Source organism: Notamacropus eugenii, chromosome 1, assembly GCF_028372415.1.
Source record: "Notamacropus eugenii isolate mMacEug1 chromosome 1, mMacEug1.pri_v2, whole genome shotgun sequence".
In the NCBI taxonomy this organism is placed as follows: Eukaryota; Metazoa; Chordata; class Mammalia; order Diprotodontia; family Macropodidae; genus Notamacropus; species Notamacropus eugenii.
This window is the reverse complement of record NC_092872.1, coordinates 516,394,936-516,408,815: the sequence shown is the minus strand read 5'-3', so window position 1 is coordinate 516,408,815 and position 13,880 is coordinate 516,394,936.

Here is a 13,880-nt window from a genome sequence, read left to right as displayed (position 1 = left end):
AACTCTATGCTACTAACAATAACGGAGTCTATATCTAGTTCTATATAGTTTTCTCCAACTCAGCTTATTGAAGAATAGAGAAATTCTCTCTGAATTTGGGGGCCTAATTTATCATAAGGCTACACCACCTACATATTTATCACATCAGAAATGAAAAACTTATTAAATACACCTTCTCTCCTTATAAAAGCTAAGCATGTAAGGGCCCTCCGTGCCCCAGCCTGTAAGTATTAGTTGCTAATCTGGTTTCCAGATTTTGGTTGCTGAGATACTTTGGAGGTGTTAGCCATAGCCCTGACATGGACTTGCCTGTGGCTGTTGTGACTGTATCCTTCCCTTGTAGCACCTCTCCCTATATTTCTGCCTCTATATATTTCTATTAGCCAAGCCTTCCTTTGTATTAATTAAAATATTCCATAGTAAAGCCCTAATGTTTAAAAATTACTAAAATGTTTATACTCTTTGTCCCAAAGATTCCCAGGTATAAACCCATATACAACAAAGAATTCATAATAACACTTTTTTTGTGGTAGCATAGAAATGGAAACAAAGTCGGCGATCATCAGTTAGGGAAGAAGTAAACAAATTGTGGTACATGGATATAATAAAATATTATGGTGCCTTAAGAAATAATTAAAATGAGGCATTCAAAGAAGCCTCCAATGACCTATTTGAACTGATGCAAAATGCATTGAGCAGAACAAGTAAAATAATATTCACAAATATTCACAATTCACAATGACTATGGGAATACAAATGAAAAGAAAAAGAAAGAGGACAGGGGAAGGGAGGGGGAAAAAGAGGAAGGGGAAGGAGAGGAGAGGGGAGGAAGTGAGAAGAAAGAAGAAGAGGGAGGGAGGGGAGGGAGGAGAGGGGAGGAGAGAAACTGAATGGTGCAACTGTAATGATCAAATTCATGGAAAAGAGGTGAGAAAATGTACCTTCCTCTTTTTTTTCTTTTGCAAATGTGAAAGACTATGTATGTGAAACACTGCACTATCATTCAACTGATTTGTTGGTAATTTTTTCAAACTTTTTAAAAAATTCTTTGTTATAAGGGATAGTTCGATGGTGGGGGGTGGGGTGGTAGGAAAGGTCCTACACTGAAATAAAAGTAAAGTGGAAAAAAAAGATGGCCTCAATCTGTCACTTGCAAAACAAGAAGATTGTACTAAATGGCTTTGAATGGTGCCTTATAGCTCTAAATCTAGGATCCTATGAGCCTATGATCTCTTGGCTAATAAATTTTTTAAATAAAATTCAAAGTAAAGAAATAAATTATTATATAGTACCCTAAGACTTACACAAAGCTCTTTTCTACCTCACAGATTTCAGCGCAGCATTCCTGATGAGCACCTCCAATTCTTTATTCTCAACACATGTCAAGCCCACCTCCCTTTCCAATCATCCATGTCACTGATGGTCTGTAGCAACAGACAGTTAATAATATATACCTTCCAGGAGTGCAATGAGGCATACCTAATTAATGTGTGTGTAAAGTGCTCTGAGATCTGAAGATGAAAGATTCTGTAAAGGAGCACAGCATTGCTTATTCAGAGTCACATAGTGGATGAGTACCATGGCTGGGAACTGGGCCCATAAATGTTGAGTCTGAGCCCTCTTTGCTCTCCACTGCACTGGGGCTATCCTTGCTTTCTGTGTTATAAATGAAATTTATGGGCAGGTCAGAGTACACACTGCCAATGGAGATGCTACAAGTGGAAGAAGACTGAGCTGCCTTGAAACAAAAGGAAACTGAATCTTGCTTTTGGGTCTTTGTTCCTTTGCAAATAAATTTTGTATCTTAACCTATCAATTTCACCTCAAGTGTATTATGGTTTTTAGAGATTTCAGAATTTTTTTCCTGTTTTAGAATGAGAGCAGATGGAAGACAGGTACTATGTTTTTTATGCTATACACGACTGGTACTTTAAAACTCCTGAATTTTACCTCGTTAAGTTAGAACATAGAATGCCAGAGTTGAACGGGACTTTAGAGATGGAATCTAACCATCTCATCTTACACTTAGAGAAACTTTGACCCAAATAAAGCAAAAGTGATTTGCCTATCACCAAAGTCATGAGAAGTAGAAACCACTAGTTGACCTCTAGGCTCTTGCCTCTCAATCTACTAGACCAAAAAGCAACTATCAGAGTATTTTCATATCTTTGTAGATCAGATTTTTGAAGTAAATATTTTGATGTGATCTCAAGCTGCATGGTCATAGTGAAAGAAGACAGATGTTTAACAGTAATTCTTCACTGAACAAAAGCAGGCTCATGTTTGTTGACTGATTAATTATCTGAATAAATCACTTAATGAAAAAAAATTCTGAAAGCTATGGAGAACGATGAAGTAATTTTTGCTACTGTTGGTTAATTTTTAAAATTCATTTCCTTTATTAAAACATAATCACAAGTCATTCAGCTGCAGTATGCACATTTACACCTAGTATGTGGCAAATGAACAAATATCTGTTGCTTATCTAATTATTATAACTTGTCTTACTCCTCCACGACATCCTACTTTGATTCTTCATGGTGGCATTGAGCTTAGAGTTCTCTAAGTCTATGTCAGTGGGATACAAGTTCCAGTAGATTCCCCCATGGCTTGAAGGATGGTTCTAGCAACAATTTGTATCCATTTTCCAAGGACCAGTCTAACACTCCAAACAAAAATTACAGATGCTTTTATGCTCTTTAATAGCATCTTTAATGCAAAAGTTAGCACCGAGGAGAATGAAGTAAAATTACTGGGAAATATGGTTCAAGAGAAATAAGTGAGAGGTCAAAGGCTTGTAGACCATAAAGAAGCTACACACACACACACACACACACACACACACACACACACACACACACACACACACACACACCCCATTCTCCATCTTTCCCCACAAGCAGCATTTGACCTTCTTAACCACCTTCTCTTCCTTGATACTCTCTCTGCCCCCATGCTTTTCTCTGTACCTATTTGACTGTTCTTTCTCAGTTTCATTTGAGAGGGTGATAATTCATTTTAAATGTCATTAACTATAGGTATAACACAAGGCTCTTTACTGCTTTTTTTCTTTCTATGTGCTCTCACATTATCAGCTCCCATGGGTTGAAAATTATCATCATATATAGATGACAACTTCCAGATTATCTGGTCCTAAATTCCACTCTCTTGTCACCCACTGTCTATTGGCCACTTCAAACTGGATGTCCTATCAGCATCTCAAATTCAATGTGTCTAAAACAGAATTCATTATCTTTTTCCCATAATCCACCATCTTTTTGAAGTTCCCCAGTTCTAGTTCCCTAGCTCTAGGTCACTAGAAGACTTCAAGTCACTTGGTTTACAATGTTGGACATTTTCATCTTGTTCTCTCTCACCCCACGTATATAATCAATTGTCAAATCTTATTTCTCTGCAACAATATCTCTAGCAAGTGTCCTTTTCCCTCCACTCATGTAGCTACTAGCCTAGATGAAGCTTTCATTACCTTTCACTTTTGTTGTAACAACTTCCTAATTCAAGTCTCTCTCCATACAGCCACTAAAGTGATTTCACAGAAGCACAGATCTGACCATGTCAGCACCTTACTCAATTGCCTTTAAGATCAAACGTACACTTTTCTATTTGACATTAAAGCTTCTCACAACCTGGCCCCATACAACTTTTCCGGCCTTATTACTCTCCTGATACCTCCTTGCTAATGTGTGCGTGTGTGCGTGTGTGTGTGTTCGTCCTTCGTTGCCAAAAAAGACCATGCCATCAGAAAAATAATGACATGACTTGCACTTGACTTTGTTTGGAGTGAGGGAGGGCTATGCAGGTCACCAGCCTCTCTTATCCTCCAGAGCCACCTGAATCCAGTGACCAGATATTCATCAGGATGACTGGAGATGACCCAGGATGAGACAATTGAAGTTAAGTGACTTGCCCAAGGTCACACAGCTAGTGAGTGTCAAGTGTCTGAAGTGAGATTTGAACTCAGGTCTTCCTGACTCCTGCACTGGTGCTCTATCCACTGTACCACCTAGCTGTCCTTACCTCCTTGCTAATCTCACACATGATATGCCATCTCCCACCTCTGTGTCTTTGCACTTTCACCTTTTGGAATTACTAATTTTATTCAAGACTCAATTCAAGTACTACCTTTTTCAGGAGGCCTTTTCTGGTCTCCCCTCCCACCCACCCTCTCCAGTTGCCAATGTCTTTTTCACAAAAGTTAACATACCTTGTCTGTATATGTTTTATATATGCCTCTACGTGTGTGTGCATATTTCCTCCCTCATTAGAATGTCAGCTCTTGAATACCAGACCTATTCAGCTTTATGTCTTTGTAATGTCTAGCACAGTATCTGGAACACAACACCTGCTTAGTGAATCCTTGCTAATTGGTTAATTTAAGGGCAATGGAGTCACTACCTTTGTACTCTAAGGCAACACCTTTATATTGATGTGGAAATGGTACTGTGGGTGTCAAAGATGGGAGCACTGGATGGACTATATCATGTTTACAGAGAGAAAAGTCAGTACTGGGGGCAAAATAATTTTGAGTATTTTGGGAGATCTATTGTCAAGGGATACGAAAGAGAAAGATTCTGGGGGCAAAAATCTTGTATCTCAATATTTAACCCCCACAAAATAACCAAGAGACTATCAATATCTATCAACCCATATATACCAACTTTCCCACTAATACAAAATTTTTTATGAGAATAATTTAAATGTATATCAAGGGCAACCTAAATCAAATTTTTCAGGGTAGATAGTGTTTTATTTATTTCTTTAAAGTATCTCTTTTAATGTTTCATTTATATTCTTTTTTAACCATCACTATCATATCTCAATGCCTCCTCACACACCCCCATCAAATATTTCTTTGCAATTAATATATTTATTATTATTATTGTTCAAAATATTCAAAAATATTATTATTAAACAAAACAAGCCAACACCTGTCAGACATCTGGAAATGAATACCTCATTCCTTACCTTTTGCCACTGCCTCTCTACCAATAGGTGGGAGGCATTCTTAGTAATTTGATGAAGTTACAAAAAGGAAACAATTAGGCTTTCACGAATGACATTCTCCTACAGATAACATCTTTACAGTCATGCAGTTGATTGAAAAGTGTAGAGTATATGAGATCCCAGGATGCTCATTGTTTATGAACTATTTTTAAAAATTAATTTATTTTAAACTTAAATACTAAAACTTAAATATGCAATAAGAAAAAAACCATATAAACTTAAATACAAAATAAGAAAAGAAAAAAGCATTGCCATATGCACAGCAGAACATAAAAGAGAATTCAAAATATGCAACAATAAATTTCCATTTCAAGAAAACCTATATAATAAGTACTACACATTGTGTTCAGAGCTGTCCATCTTTTCTTTGCTCCCTTGTGAGTTTTCTTTTGTTCTCTGCTGCACACTTTTTACTTTGTTCTTTTTTCCCCCTTCCTCCTCCCACTCTCCCAAGAAGACTACAATGAAGCACGGCTATTACATATACACACATATACGTGTATATGTACACATAGCCATATTTACATACATGTGTACATACATGCTCATACTTACATGCACATGCATGGATTTTAATATCTGTGATCATGCTCATATACAGACACACACATTCATATGCATCTAGGTAAGCCCCTACTGTACTTGTCTGTCCTCTGTTTCTCTGAAGGTATACGACATCTTTCTTCATAAGGCCGTGTCTTATCCATATTTTTCTAAGTCTACTGATTCCTCATTTTCTACACTACAGCAATATTCTACTTTATACTATTTAGTTATTTTAAATAGTCTAAAACAATATTAATTAATATGTCTGACATATAGTATAGTTTCTCTATTTTTCTCTTTTAATTAAATCTATTTTAGCTTTAACTTTGTCTGAGATCATGATGACTACCTTTGGTCTTTTTTCCCTAATAAATTCAATTCCTGGTCTTTATTTTATGTTTGTATGCATCTCTTATTTCCTATCCCTCCTGACTCTTCTACCATGGGCTATTAATAATGACTTGCTTTCATTCAGGAAAGGGGAAAAGGTAATAAGCTTTGGTATAGCACCTGCTACATGCGAGGCACTGTGTTTAGGCATTTTACAAATGATTCTCACAACAACCCCGAAAGGTGGGTGCTATTATCATCCCTACTTTACAAGTGAAGAAACTGAAACAAATAAGAGGTTCAGTGACTAGTCCAGAATCATATAGCTAGTAAGTATCCACGAGATATAGACAGATAGATATAGATAGATGATAGATAGATAGATAGATAGATAGATAGATAGATAGAGATAGATAGATAGATGATAGATTGTAAGATCTACAGATATATGTATGTGCGTGAAGTAAGTATATATGTTGTATATATACACATATACAAGTGAGTCATAAAACAAAGAGACACACACTGGCCAAGAGTCTGCCACTGTTATGGAGGACATCCCGTATAAAGTCTACACTGAAGAGGGATTTCCTATAGAAGAAGAGGGTCTTCCAGATGCTCCCATTCATGGATGACATCATGATGAGTGCATCAAGCCCTAGGGCATGGCAGAGCTTCTTAAATGAGATTCATAATTACTCATAAGATCATAGAAGGGACATGAGAGACCACTGAATCCAGCTGCCTTATTTTGCTGATGAGAAAACAGAGGTACAGAGAGATTAAATGATTTGCCCAGGGTCACACAGCTACTAAGTGCCTAAGGCAGGATTCAAAACCAGTTCTTTCTGATTCCAAACCTAGTGAAGAATCCACCATTCCATATTGTCTTCTAGCGCAAAAGAGTTCAACACAACTACCAGAACAGTCAAATAGATGAAGAATATCCATTGTGTTATCATGACAAGCAGCTGACGAGATAATTAACAGAGCTTGTCCATTGGTAGAAAAACAGACAGACAGACAGACAGATGATCATGTATGTATTATAGATAGATATAGTATATATGTATACATACAGTATATATAGACAATATACATATTAGATGTAAGGGGTGTGTGTGTGTGTGTGTGTGTGTGTGTACACAAATAAATGCGTCCAGAATTAAGCAGAAGGAAGAAAGCAGCCTGGATTGCCTTAGGGAAACTATATAGTTCTCTTATTGATCCCAAGCTTTTCCCTGAAACATAACCCCTTTTTAATATTAACATTCCCTCAAGGATATTATACAGCTGCAAGAGGCTGCCCGTCCTCAACTTAGAGTAAAAAAGAACTGGGTTTAAAACCCACTTTACACTCTTCTTAGCTGTGTGACCCTGGGCAAGTCACTTAACCTCTGTTTCCCTCAGCTTCATGTCCCACAAAATGAGGAAGTTGGATTAAAGAGTCATCAAGTTTCCTTCTGCCTCTTGATCTAAGATGCTATAGTTTTCAGGGGCAGCATGGTATAGGAGAAAAGAACCCTGGCTCTGGAGTTAGAAGGCCTTGGTTCAAATCCTACCTTTGGCATTAAATACCTTTGTGATACCGAGCAAATCCCTTAACCTCAGTTTTCTCTAAAATGTAATGGAAAGGATATGAGTATGAAGAACTTCCATCACAGCATCTCTAGCATATTTCCCTCCTAATATTATAAATGAGAAATTATGTAAGAGAAACAGTGTAAAGAGGGTCGTCAGAAAAATACACGATCAGAAGACAAAATCATTCTGTCATCTCATGAGGTGGGTAGGGGGCAACCCTCAGCATATCTCTCCGCCAAGAAGAATCTCATCCAAGAGCTGAAACTTTGCTGACTGGAATGGAATTTTTTGGCTTGTGGAGATCCTTGGACAAAGTTTGAGTTAGATTGTTTAAATGACAGTGACAACTTACATTTATAGAACACTTGACAGTTGTAAATGTTTTATGAATATTAGGTCATTTGACCCCAACAACAGTTCTATCGAGTTCAGAATATGTAATGGTGACTGTCACCCACATTTACAGATGAGGAAACTTAAGCCCAGAGAATCATTCAAGCACCATGGGCTGTGAGAGTTGGAAAGGACCCTGTGGTAGATAGTTCAACCCCCTCATTTTATAGATGAGAAAAACGAGGCCTAGAGAAGTTAAATGGCTTGCTTTTATCGTCCTTATTGAAACAGATCTCTCTTACCACAATTTTTGCTAGAGCACTGTCTGAATTCTTCCATTGTCCCCATTACCTTAACTAATATATGTATATATTATATATATGTATATGCATTTATATGTATATGTATATATATATATACATACACGTGTGTGTGTGTGGAGAGAGAGAGAGAGAGAGAGAGAGAAAGAGAGAGAAAGAAAGACATGTATTTTCTCTTCTCTTTTCTACAGCAGAGTCTCTGAGTGTAGGAACTCCCTCCTTTTTTTTTAAACTTTATCCCTAGCACTGAGCATAGAGCAGTCATTTAATAAGTGTGTTGAATAGAAACAGCCGAAGTTACACAACTTTAAAGTGTCAGGGGCTGAATTTGAATCCAAGTCTTCTGACTCTAGGTCAAGTACTTTTCCCACTACACTATGCTAGGTTTCCAAAGGTCACTCAGCAGATAAATGAAAGACCTAGGACTGTAGCCCATGTCTCCAGACTTCTCCATCCTGTTCTCTTTCCACTAAGTTTCATTATCCCCTTCAACTGGCTCCTTAATATGGAGAAGGAAATCAGAACAATGCTTAGACTTTCTTTCTGTAGCCAAAATATATACATTCCTATTCTTTTTATCATTTTCTCCTTTTTCTGTGTATCTTTTCCAGTTTTCCCACATTCTTTTAAAATTTTTGGTGTCCATAAATGGACATAAGAGTTTTTATAAAAGTCTGATTCGTGCAAAGTACAGCAGAAGAGTAAGCATCCCAATAGCCTCATGTCATCTTTGTTTTACAACATCCTGGGGTCATTTGAACATCTCACAACATAATCATCTTGTGGTTAATTCTGACACTGATATCTCTTTCAGTTATACTCATAACACCCACAACTACTCATCAATCTCTATCTATTGGCTCCTTCTCCACTATCTACAAATATGCCCAGATTATTCCTATATTCTGAAAAAAAAAAATCTTCAGTTGATCCTGTTGTCCCTCAAATTAACACATCCTTTCACAGACAAAATCCTTGGATGAAAGTAATTTATACTATTGCTTCCACTGCTTTGCCTCCTACTTACTTCTCAATTTGTTGAAACATGCAACTGAAATAATTCTCTCCAAGGACATCAGCCACCTTTTCATTGATAAATTTGATGCTCTACACTCAATCCTCATTCTATTTGACCACTCTGCAGTTTTCAACACTGTGGACTACTTCATTCCTCTTAGATACTCTTTTTTTCCTTGGAATCTATGGCTCTACTCTTTTCTGGTTCTTGTGGTACTTTACTAACCACTCCTCAGTTTCCTTTCCTGGATCAACCATCATCTGCTCCTTAAATGTGGGATTTCCCCACAGATACGTCCTGTTTTGTTTTTCCTTTTCTCCATCTATCCGCACTCTTTCTTGATGATCTCATGTTTTCTAATAGGTACAATTATTATTGCTATATAATCAATTCCCAAATCTACATGTCCAGCTCTGATCTCCCCCAATCTCATGTTACCATGCTAGATGTTTCTACTGGACATTACATTAGTATCTTAAATTTAATATACCCTAAACAGAACTCATTATTTTCTTGGCTAACCCCACTTGTTTGCCTCTAGACTTTCCCCTTTCTGTTGAAAGTACTACCATTCTTCTAGTCACCCAGGCTTACAACTTCAGAGTTATCCTTAACTCCTTCTCCTTCCCTCACACCACTCACCATAGCCAATCAATTGCAAGTCTTTCACTTGTTAATTCAACAAGCATTTATTAAGACCTACTATGAGGCAGGAATTACTCTAGGAAATAAAGAAGGTGGCCAGGTCAAGGGATAAGAAGTAAACAAGCCCTACTTGCTCCATTGGCAGACTGCCAATATCAAGAGAAATAGAAGAAGGCTCCTGGTATGTTGGGTGATCCCCCTGCGATGAATTTATGGAAGGCCATGGAAGAGATTACCATAGGATGGGCATGTCACAGATTGGTTGTTATCTCCATCATGGAAAGGGAGACCCATATTGATTAAATTAGAGATCAATTGGAATACTGGTACGTATATTGTATTTCCTTACTACCACAGCAGAATGTAAACTCCTTGTGGGAAGGAACTATTTTTACTTTTTTTCATTTTATACTCAGCACTCAGCTCAATACTTGGTAGAGATTGTAAATTTAGAACTAGAAGGAGACTCAGAGATCATCTAGGCTAAGACCCTCAAAGGAACCAAGGCCCAGAGAGGTTAAGTGACTTTCCCAAGATCAAGAGTCAATAAACTCTTAAGAGCCTACTATGTGCCAGGCAATGTGCTTAGCACTGGGAACACACACACACACAAACACACACACGCACACACGCACACATACACACACCCTACCCTCTGGCAGTTTATAACCTAATGGGGGAAGACGATACACAAAGGGAAACTAAAAGGGCAGGAAGAGATACCTAGCACAGAGGCATGGTGGAGAAGTCGTGAGAGAATTCTCAAGGTAGTACAGACAGGTGAGAAATGAGATGTCTGAACTGAGCTCTCATTAATGGAGGTTTGGAGTTCACAGCCCCACCCTCCAATCAGAGAGACAGAGGATAGTGAGGAAGGGAAGAACCAAAGCTGATGAGATCTTGCAGCACAGTGATGGTGATGGTGATGGTGATGGTGATGGTGATGGTGATGTTATCCCAATAATGAATTTCTTGGAAAGTCAGAAAAATCCCAAAGTAGTACAACCAGGTGAAAAATGAGAGGATCACCCAAGCAGAAGTAAATAAGTCCTACATAATGAAATTCAGTATTCTTTCTACTCCTTTATTTGGTTTTTTACATAGAATATACCTAATAAATTTGATTATTGATTGATTAATTACTCTTAGGTACTACCATGCTCTCATCCTGTTATATTTCATTCTGTCTATTTTTTTTAGTTTACTGAGGATGTTTTAAATATTATTTCCAAAACTACCTTATATTTAATTACTTTGTATAAATGTATATTTATTCACTGTATGATTATGCTGTGTGCATTTTTATATGTACTTGTTGTCTCCACCATTAGAATATAAATTCCTCGTCAGTGAGGATTGAGTCATTATTGGTATCTGCATCCCCAGCACTGAGTCCAGTCCTTGGCACAAAATAGGCACTTAATCAATACATTTTTGATTGATCTTCCACAGTATTTGCAACCACACTTAATTTGTTATTATCAGAAAATTTGCTTTCTAGCACACATAGAGTCTCTCTGGCATATATAGAGGTGGCCCTGTTGCCAGAAATCTTGAGTTCAAGTCCCACCTATGACGCAGACTGACTGAATAACCTGGGCCAATCCCCTTATTTTCTCAGTTCTCTAGGCAATTTCTATGACCAGAAGAAGCAGAAAAGATGATGACTTCCTTGCATTGGTAGAAGGGGTTCCCAATAGCAGTGAATTCATTAAACCAGTCCCTATTCCTATGTAGCCCATCAAGTTTACAAAACAGGTTCCTCTTCACAACAACTCTATAAAATAAATACTTCCAGACATATTCTTCAATCCTATGACACCAGCCTTGTGGCTGTTCCACAAACAAAATTCTCCATATCTTTAGGCTCCAAGCATGTTCTCTGGTTTCCCCTATGCCTGGAATGCTCTCCCTCCTCATCTCCATCTACTGGTTTTTCCAGTGTCCTTTAAGTCCCAACTAAAATCCCACCTTTTACAGGAAGTCTTTTCCAACTCCTCCTAATTCTAATGTTATTTCTCTGTTAACTATTTCCCATTTATCCTGTATATGGTCTGTTTGTACATATTTGTTTATATATTGTCTCCTTGATTAATCTTATGTTGACTTCAGCAAACTTAAGTGCCTACTATGTGCCAGGAATTGTGCCAAGTTCTTGGAATATAAAGAAAGGCAAAAAACTGATCCTGCTCTTAAGGAGATCACAGTCTAAAGGGGTTGGGAGGAGGAACAATATGCAAACAATTATGCAGAAACAAGATACATACAGGATAAATTGGAAATAATATCAGAAGGAAGGTACTAGGGGATCAGGGATCAGGAAAGGCTTCTTGTAGAAGGTGGGATTTTTACCAGAGACTTGCAGGAAACCAGGGATGCTAGGGGGTGGACATGAAGAGGTAGAGAATTCAAAGCATGCGGAACAGCCATAGTTTGGAGATGAAGTATTGAGCCAAGGAAGAGGAAGAAAGCCATGTGTCGAGTCACATCTACGTCAATGTATCACAGAGTATATGGAGGAGGTAGTAAGATACAAGAAGACTGTAAAAGTGAGAAGGGGCTTGGTTACAAAGGATTTTAAAAGCTAAATAGAAGGAAAGCACTGGCATTTGGCAGATCAGAAACAGTTTCATGCCAAAAGATGGTGCCTGAGCTGCATTTTAAAGGAAGAGAGAAACCCAATTAGGAGAAGGGAGGAAGAGGAGGAATACATTCTAGACACAGGGGAATGATTGATGCAAAGGAAACTAAATGGGAGATGGAATGTCATGAGTGATGAAGAGGGAGAAGGCCAGTTTGGCTAGAACTCAGAGTAAGGGAGGATGAGTGATATCTAAAGAAGCTGGAAAGACAGGTCGGGGCCAGGTTGTGAAAGGCTTTAACTAGAGCAATGGCAGAGGTGCTACAGATATCCTTATCCTTATCTCACAAATGAGGAAACTAGGGCTCAGCACAGTTAAGTGATTGCCTCAGGGTCACACAGTCAGTAAGTCTAGGTAGAAATAGAGGCTGAAATGAAGTCCCACCTGATTCCAATTGCAGGGTTTTTTCCACTATACTAGGTTGCCTCCCCAATGTTGCAATAAGCCACAACATCTAATTCAATTTTTTCCCTGATTATGTTTTTAATCATTTCACTACTTTATGAACATCATCTTTACCCATCAACAATCTAATGCTGCACTATTTGCTAGTTTCAGTCATTTTTAGTGGCAATGATACTGCCCTAAGTTTTCATAAGAAATCTTTGAACCTTGCCAAACAACTTCTCTTGAGTAATAGATCAAATTAAGCTTTATCCAGTTAATCTTGACTAAACAGATATAAGGTATCCTGAGGCCCTTCATGTTTCCACATCTGAATATTTGGCTGATACATTTCTTGGTTTTCCCCATGGGAATATATTTTTGGTCCTTTTTGTTAAGCACTTAGTACATGGTAGATAGAGTCTGTTATCTGATTTACTACAAAAGCAATCCTTGAAATTCAGAGAAACATAGGAACTGATTCAGAATGAAGAACACAGGAACTGGTAACCAGGAGAGCAGTCTATATAATAACTCTAATAAAATAAATTAAAACAACACTTTAAAACATCAGAATTAAAATTAACTGCAATGATCAACCTTGATTCCAGAGGATCAAGGATGAAACACTCTTCCCCACTCTTAGTAGAGTGCTGGTGGACTACAGATGTGTAGTGTTACAATGTCAGATATTATCGCTATGTACATTTATTTTGCTTAACTACTGCTCTTTTTTATAAGGGAAGTACTATACTAGGAAAGGAGACTTATTAAGAGGTGACTGTGGAGTCCCTTTTTCTTGATAAAATAACAACTTCCTTGAGTAGCTGGGTGAGTTGATGAATTCCCCCAGTCAGCCACAATTTATCCCTGAGTACATGAAACCTCTAATTTTTGTGTGTTTGTTCTTCCTTGGTTTTAGGTAAACTGGAGATGGAATGGACCAGATTATGACCTTGTGAACTTTGAAAGGTCAGAAAAGTTCCTGCCCGCCACTTCCACTCCAGCAATGAGACTTGGTAGCTGAGTCCTCTGGAGGCAGTAGCAGTAGCT